General features: G+C 37.2%; 1 protein-coding gene across 1 annotated transcript in view; it reads right to left on the bottom strand.

Annotated features, from left to right (window-relative positions):
- The window catches only part of LOC102844284 (semaphorin-3C-like), a 218,720-nt gene that overhangs the window by 55,663 nt on the left and 155,048 nt on the right, over positions 1–8,009 (bottom strand). The window lies entirely within an intron of this gene.

Below are 8,009 nucleotides of genomic sequence, written 5' to 3'. Positions count from 1 at the left end.
AAAAGGAATAATGATATCTGAGAATAGGAATGCCAGGTGGACTTGGCATTTTCAGAAAGAGTTCTGGAGGCCTTATGAAGAAGGTTCCATTTGTACAGCACCTCAAGTCCAACTCCAGGGTTACGAATTGCTAAAGGATGGTACTCAGAATCAGTAATTATCAGGGCTAAAATATTACATTATATAAGCAAAATTACTGTCTCTCTAAGCTTTTAATTTACACAATGTTGTCTGCTAGAACCTAGTAAATCCTTGTCAATATTTCTACTTTCAGCCACAAATACACTTTGTCATATTTTTTGGAAACCTATGGCACTACTATTCTATTCCTTATTTTCTTTAGAGAAATGTGGAGCAAAAGAAAAGAAACAAAGCAAGCTTCTTGGTCTTCATCAAAAGTGATAATGGATGGCTATTTCCAGATATTTGTTCCTACTTATGTGTGTGTGTGTGTGTGTGTCTGTGTGTGCGTGTGCATAAAAATTCATACACACAATAGTGACTTAAGTTTCAATAGAAGACATTACTGTGAATATTTATGTAAACTATGCCAACATTTTTAATGCTGATTCAATGAAAAAAGAAAAATTTCTGGATTAAAGATTTGTACTAACTCTCCAACAGTGTCCATGTTTCTGGGTCAGAATAGCCAGGCTGATCCACAATTTCAAGTAAGCTTCAGCAAATAACTACGGTAACCTCAGCCATTTAGATATGGACCACATCATCCTGAATACATTTCAAAGACTGAATTGGACCAACTAGCATTACTAGCTTTTTTTTTTAATAGGACCCATAAATATAGTTTTCTTTGCATAGAAAGGCCCAAGGGGCAATTGACTGACTTTGCAAAAGTGAGATTAAGAGATAAGTAATAAAACTAAGCCTTTCATTTGCACTTCTGTTAACTAAATTTTCATCTGGGCTCATATGTTTTGCTTTTTTAAAAAAGTATTATGTTTAAATACACTTGTTTATAGATTGCCCAGAATGAAAACCAAATGAAGACAAAGAATTTAATTTGAGGGTATTCCAAGCTGACGGATGCATTCTATATTTCTGCAAAGTATAGAATTATGGGTATTTTCTACCCTCATACTTCACACAAAGTGGAAAAAGGGAAACACATTGCTCATTCCGCAAAAACATGGAAAGAACAGAGTATGAGCAATTTAAATAGACACAGCTCTTCATAAACCACTACCAATTTAGGTTTAGCCAAGATAAAGTGTTCCATTAAAAATCTGCATCTTCATCGGTAAGTTGCAGAAAGAGCGAAAGTTTAGTACACATTACTAGACAATTCAAAACAATTCCGCTTAGTAGTTAATTTTACATGTAATATGCTTATTAAATTTTCAGTATTTAGTTTCTTAGTTTTACTCCATGATAATAAAAATTCACCCAAAACTATGTTCAGGTTGTTTGAAACTATTTATTTTCGTAATAAAAGTTCATAACTTTGTATAAATAAAAAAGGGCACCTGTAAATGAATAAAAAATTGCTTATAAAATAGCAACTAAAGCAAAATTCATAAAAAGGGTGAATGACTATAAACCAACTCATACATGATAACAGACTATGTTTCAGGGTTTATAGACACAATTATTCTTCTGACCAATGGCACTTTCTACATTCTTTTTCAACCGTGTTTTTCTACCACACGGAGACAAGTTTTATATACAGAGGAAACTAGCAATTTGCACTTTCTAATAGATTAGTGTCTTATAAAGTTCTGTCCAAGTCTATTCCTACTTATAACAATCCCACTACAGAGGAGAATGGGGCTCCATCATGGTGTCAATGGAAGATCACCAGACACTTTATGGGCTCAGCTCTGACTGGCTATAGACTTCCAATCTTCCAGCAGTTGGCTGCTAAATCACATGCACGACCCTAAGACCCCTTCTTAGAAGTTCCTGTCCCATTCCCACTGTCACTGTTATGTGGTTATGTATACAACAGCAGCTGAGTTAGAGCCGTCTCATAGCTGATCTTCCAGTGGGTTTCTCAGAAGCCAAAAATCGCACCAGAGGAGACTACTCCTCTTCTCTTAGGGAGCATGTGGTGAACTCGAACCACATGCCTTTAGATTGGCAGGACAGCTTCTTACCACTAGGCCACTAATTCCTGTCTCCTTTTCTTATATTTAGGGAACTCTGGTGGCATAGACTGTAGGGAGTTTGGTACTGCCAAGCCAAAGGTGGGGTCTCTCTGGCAGTTCAAATCCCCCAGTGGCTCTGAGGGAGAACATGGACAGTCTCCTCTTGTATGTCTCACAGTGGAAAATCCACTGGAGGTGGATTATAAACTGATTCCAACTCCACAGAAATGACTTTTTTCCTTCTACATATGTAATAGCCTAACAAACATTTTTTATACCTCTCATGGATTGAACTTTATTGGTGTCTAGTTGAAAAGATAAATTATTCTGTCAGCAATTTATATTTATAGCTATTTGGGATATTTGACTTATATTTATAGTGAACTTGTTTGGAAAAGAATGTCTTTTAACAGAGTTTATTTTCAAAGTATAAAAGATTTTGTTTTGATAATAGTTAATTCTTCTGTTGATTCATGGCATAAACTTTGTAGATAAGATATAGATTGAATGACAATGACGGTGGCAAGAGCAAAAATTGATTGGCCTTTGCAGATTTTCTTATCTACTCTTAGGAGTTTGCTTAGTGTAAAACCACCCAGTACAAATAAGATTTGATTAGCTTCCTCTCATCTTGTGATACGTTAAAGCATGTGTATAGAATCACAATCCATACACTCTCATAAATGAAAGCCCTTGTCCATTAACTAGGCTCATATGTTCAGAAGCATAATTTTATTCTACAAACAGCTACTTAATAATCTCAGTTAAACTTCTCTTTTAAGTGTGTGCTATTCATCAGGCCCTGCAGCTTTCTGTTTATCAAAGAGCTGTAAGAACTCCTTTCATTGAATAAAGACATTTTAAGTGCTTTGATTACTAGAGTGTTGGGGGAAATGCTAGGAATAATACAAATCATATGCTATGAAAGTCAGCCAGCAACTGTTCCTCTTACTCAAATTCTATTTTAAATTTAGGAATTTATAAGTATCTTTGACCTCTGATGCATCTCATTTTCCCCCCAATACTCAAATCCATTGTGCCAATTTTTACCATTAATACTTTCTTCTATTAATATATATGGCCAGTCTATGGACAACTTTTATCTAGAAAGCATCTTGATGTGGTAATTATGAGATGTAAGAATAAACAGATGACTAATTTCTTCTACAGGAGCCTTGTTTGTACAGTTGTACTGCATTAAGCTGCTAACTTGAAGGTCAGTGGTTGGAACCTACTGCCAGAAGAAACAGGTCTGCCTTGGAGAGGGTGAAAGCAAGGTACTCCCTGAAGGGGAAGATTTTTAAGCTCTGTCTCACATACTTTTGACATGTGGCTAGGAAGGACCAGTCCTTGGAGAAGGACATCATACTTGGAAGGGTGGAAGGTCAGCTCAGAAGAGGAAGATCAAAGATGTCATAGATTGACTCAGTGACTGGAGAAATGGGATTAGGTCTGTTGGAGATGATGGCGTAACCTGGTGCAGGATAGGGTAGAGTTCAGAGCTAATGTATATAGGGTCGCTATGAGTCACAGGCAACTAACTCAATGGAACATAAAAACAACTCTGTGTCTATAAAGATAACAGTTTTGAAACTATAGGCAGTTTTATTCTGTCCCATAAAGTTGCTATAGAGAGTTCTGGTGGCTTAGTGGTGAGGACTTACACTGCCAACCCAAAGTCAAGCAGTTCAAATCCACCAGCTGCTCTGTGGAAGAAAGATGGGCAGTCTCTATTGTGCTTTTTACTGCCTCTGAAAACCCACTAAAGGGTCAATTTTGAGTTTGTTCCAACATGATGGCCCATAAAAATAATAATTACGATAATGACAACAGAGTTGCTATGGACTAAAATTGACTAGTACTGAATTTGGTTTAGATTTTTTTAGTAGTCTCCTAGATGGAAATATTGTAATGATAAAAGTAGTCTTTTTCAAAGCTAACAACAATTGAGACATACCAGAAATTATAAAAGACAAAAATAATATTGAGTTTGTTTCAGAATAAATAGACGGCTATGCTTTAAAAGCCAGTAATTTTTAACAAAATTCAGATTTGAGACAACCTTAAGGATATCAAGCTCTGTGAAGAGGCTTAGAGAGGGGAAGAGAAAGTTTGGAGTATTACGAGAATTGGAACTACAATCCCTTTATCTATACTGGATCACACCCCTCAAAGTGGAGAAAGGAGACATGAGGTGAGGCAGGAAATAAAAATGCATCACTCAGAGAAGGAAGTTACTGGCATAGTTAAGAGTCCATGTTCTTGACCTAGCCTTTAAAAGTCAAGTGTTATGCCGACTTAATGGTGTTCCAGAGTCTATATCTATTTTGAGCTTTATTCTTTTAAACAGTGTGCTAAGAGAAATAGATCTCATGGTTAAAACTACTGGTGTTTTAGATTTGTTCTCTGAACCTCAAACAACTTTTTAATTGAGAATGTGGGTTTACGTATAAGTGAGTCCTTGTCTTCCTCATGTTAACTTTTCATTGCCTTTCAGAGCTGTCTGTCCCAGTCCTCCTATCCCTTGCAGACCTTTCAAGACTCACTCATTTGTATGACTACAGTGTTGTGTTTATTTACACCCTTTGTCTTAAACACCCTCCCTTACTCTCATCATCCATTTCCAAATACTCACTGAGGCCACCTCAGCCTCACAATTTAGATCTCTTCCTAAATAATATTGTCTATGACCCCTCTCTTCTTTGATTTCATTACAGTGACTTAGTCATCCACTTTATATACTAATGTTGGGCAATAGTTAGATGTACTTACTTCTGTGTGATTTATGAGTTCAATTTTTTAGGTAGGCATTTTAAACTCCTAAAAAGTCTAAAAATACTCCTAATATAAAAATAGTCTGTAAAGGTATATAAACATAATTCAACGTATTGGAGTCTAGACAGACTGACTCATAGCTGACTTTGCAGTGCGTTTCAGAGGTTGTACATTGCATAGGAAAGGACTATCCATCTTTCTCCCTGAGTCACTTGTGGTTTTGCACCATTTTAAGGGTACCTCTGGGTTAGGAACACAACTACCTCTTGACTCTATTACCACACTGCCCTAAATGGTATATACCCACCAGAAATGTCACCAGTGAACTCCCGCCCCCATCACTGCCATCTTGATCATGAGTAGGGTTTTTTTGTGTTCTTTTGCTGCATCAAGAATCAGACTTCTTTGAAGCACAAGGATTGAAGCAGATGGTTCTGCTCCAATTCTAAATAGATGTTTAAAGCTAAAGAATATTCTTACTAGTTCTGATTTAGCATAATAGTTGATACAAACCCAATATCCTGCAGAAGCTTTATACACATAGCAATGGAATAATGGAATATGTCAGCTTGGCCACAGAGAATGTCTGCTGTCTTTGGCTGCCCTTTGCAACATACCAAGGGTGTCTTGTTTCTTCCACAAACTTGAATTACTTATGGTGAAACATTATGACACAATTGGCAAGCTTCTTCCTACTGATCTGAGCTTCCCAGTTGGGGCCCCTTGCTAACAGAGCTATCAAACTTTACTCTGAAAGAAGCACCTACAGAGCACATTAGAGAGACGGTGTAAGATTTCTCCCACTGTAATTTCTTTAAGAACATGGTCACATATTTATGGAGTTGACCTAGCAACTGAACTACTGGGTGGGGGAAAAAGAAGTCCGAGAGTCACAGCTGATCCTCCACGGGAGGACTTCAGAGGCAACATTCTTCACCCTTGAGAAGAGAGAAAGCCTGGGGTCACTTGGCTGCTGATCTTGTGGCTATATGAGCAGGATATTAAGCCCTGAGAGACCAGGGAAGAGACAATCACCAGTTGCGCTGAGTCAGGGAGCTGATTTCATGGCGTGTTTGTTGGTGAAGGGTGGAGGGACCTCATATTGAGGGAAGTACACTTTTCCAGGAGGAGTTCCAGAGGTCACGCCCCTACCCTGCTTCTTGCCTTCCCTAAAGACCACTCATCCAACTTCCCCCCCCCCTTTTTTTTAACTTAAAGGAGCAGTTCTGGTCTCACCACCAGATGTAAGAAACCACATTATAGAAATATGCCTAAAATACTGACTACTCCTCTTTTTGACAGAGCCTGCTCCAGATGTGTGTCACTGAGCTCTGGCTCAGTTTGTAATACTTTAGACAGAGCAAACGGTGCTTATTTTTGGAAAGTTGGAAATAGTGAAAAATGGGACTGAGAGTAGAAATTTCTCAATTAGCATTGCTTTAGTAAGAAGTGTTTCTCTGATCCTGCATTTCGCATAGTGTAATTTGTTCAATGAGAGCACAAATGGTTTTCCCACTGTGCTTCTCAGAGTGTTGTCTTCTGTATAGGTCACTTACATGAGGAGCAGAGTGATGAGGGGTGGAGACAGTAATGTCACCTTATAGGGGGGGAACCCTTGATTTATAGCATATTACAACTTTAAATATTTCAGCTATCACTAATTTCAAGCTAATGCTGTGACATCATTGAGTTGGGAAGAGATGAAAACTGTTAGCTCTTCCAAGCAGGTGCAAACTGGTTCTAGAAACCACTACATGAGATGCTGAGACTTGAACTGATAAGTAAGAGTGGCTCTCTTTCACCTGTTTTATTTATTTATCTGAGTGATTTCTATTAAGGGTTTACTTGCAGGAAAATAGAATATTGTGGCTATAAAGAGGTTAAATTTCAATTATTCCTATACAAATATGAACTTCTGATGAAAGCATAAGTAGTCAAAATTAGTTCCTAATTGTCTGTTCATGAAGAGTATAAAATATACCATGGACTACCAAAAAACTAGCAAATCTATTTTGGAAGAAGCCCAGCTAGGGTGTTATTTAGAGTCAAGGATAGTGAGACTTGATTTCACATACACTGGAATGTTTTCAAGAGAAACTAGTCCTTGGAGAAGAACATTATGTTTCAAAATGCAGAGGGTCAATGAATGAGAATACCCCCACTGAGATGGGTTTGTACAATGACTGGAACAATGGGCTTTAAGCACAGGGAAGATTGTAACAATGGTACAGGTCTGGGCAAGGCTCTGATCTCATGTACACAAGTAAGCTGCTATGACTCAGAGTCAGCTCAATAACATCTAACAACAAGGGGATGAAACGATGGGTCGGTCACTTCAAATAGTAAGTAATTCTCAAAAAATATCATTTATTCTTAGAATATGTTATTAGTTAGCTATCTGGAAATTCATGACACAAATTTGATGAAATAACAATACTGAACGTAGAAGTTGAAAGTTACTATATTTTACCTTCTATTCTCCTTTTTTAAAATATGATCTTGTTGGCTTATTTTCTTATGTAAAAGAACCTCTGGTGATAAAGTCCATAGCATGTTGTGCTGTTACCCAAAATGTCATAGTTAGAATTTATGAGTGGCTTTCAGAGAGAAAGATGGACAATCTTTTCCCATTGAGACTCAAAACCTCAGTGGTGAGTTGAGGTTCCTATTTCTGAAATAACTAAATATTTGACCCATCCTCTACTGAACTATCAACATTAAAGAGAAATAATTGTAAAAGACATCTGTGATAGAAAAGTGGCGAGAGTGTTCGTCAGAAGTGTTGAGGCTTTACATGTATAACGTTACAGAAATCGGCTTCGTGCTATTTATATGGATTCTTTCACATTGTGAAGCTACTAGTGCAAGTCAGAAGATATTGTCCCTCATCTAGAAATCCTTTAACATGCATTACATCTTAACATCAAGAAGACAAAAATCTTTACCCCTGGGCCAAGAGGCAATTTCATGATAATAGAAAAAAAGATTGAAATTATCAGAAACTTTGTATCAATAAACACCTATGGGACAGCAGTCAAGAAATCAAAAGATGTTTTATATTGGAAAAATATAAAACAGCAGCCAATGACCTCTCCAAAGCAATAAAGAGCAAGGATTTCTGTTTAAAGA

Source organism: Elephantulus edwardii, unplaced genomic scaffold (assembly GCF_000299155.1).
Source record: "Elephantulus edwardii isolate Elephantulus edwardi_28Jun2011 unplaced genomic scaffold, EleEdw1.0 scaffold00022, whole genome shotgun sequence".
Taxonomy (NCBI): domain Eukaryota; kingdom Metazoa; phylum Chordata; class Mammalia; order Macroscelidea; family Macroscelididae; genus Elephantulus; species Elephantulus edwardii.
Note: the sequence above shows the minus strand (reverse complement) of the source record. Positions and strands in the feature narration are given on the sequence as shown.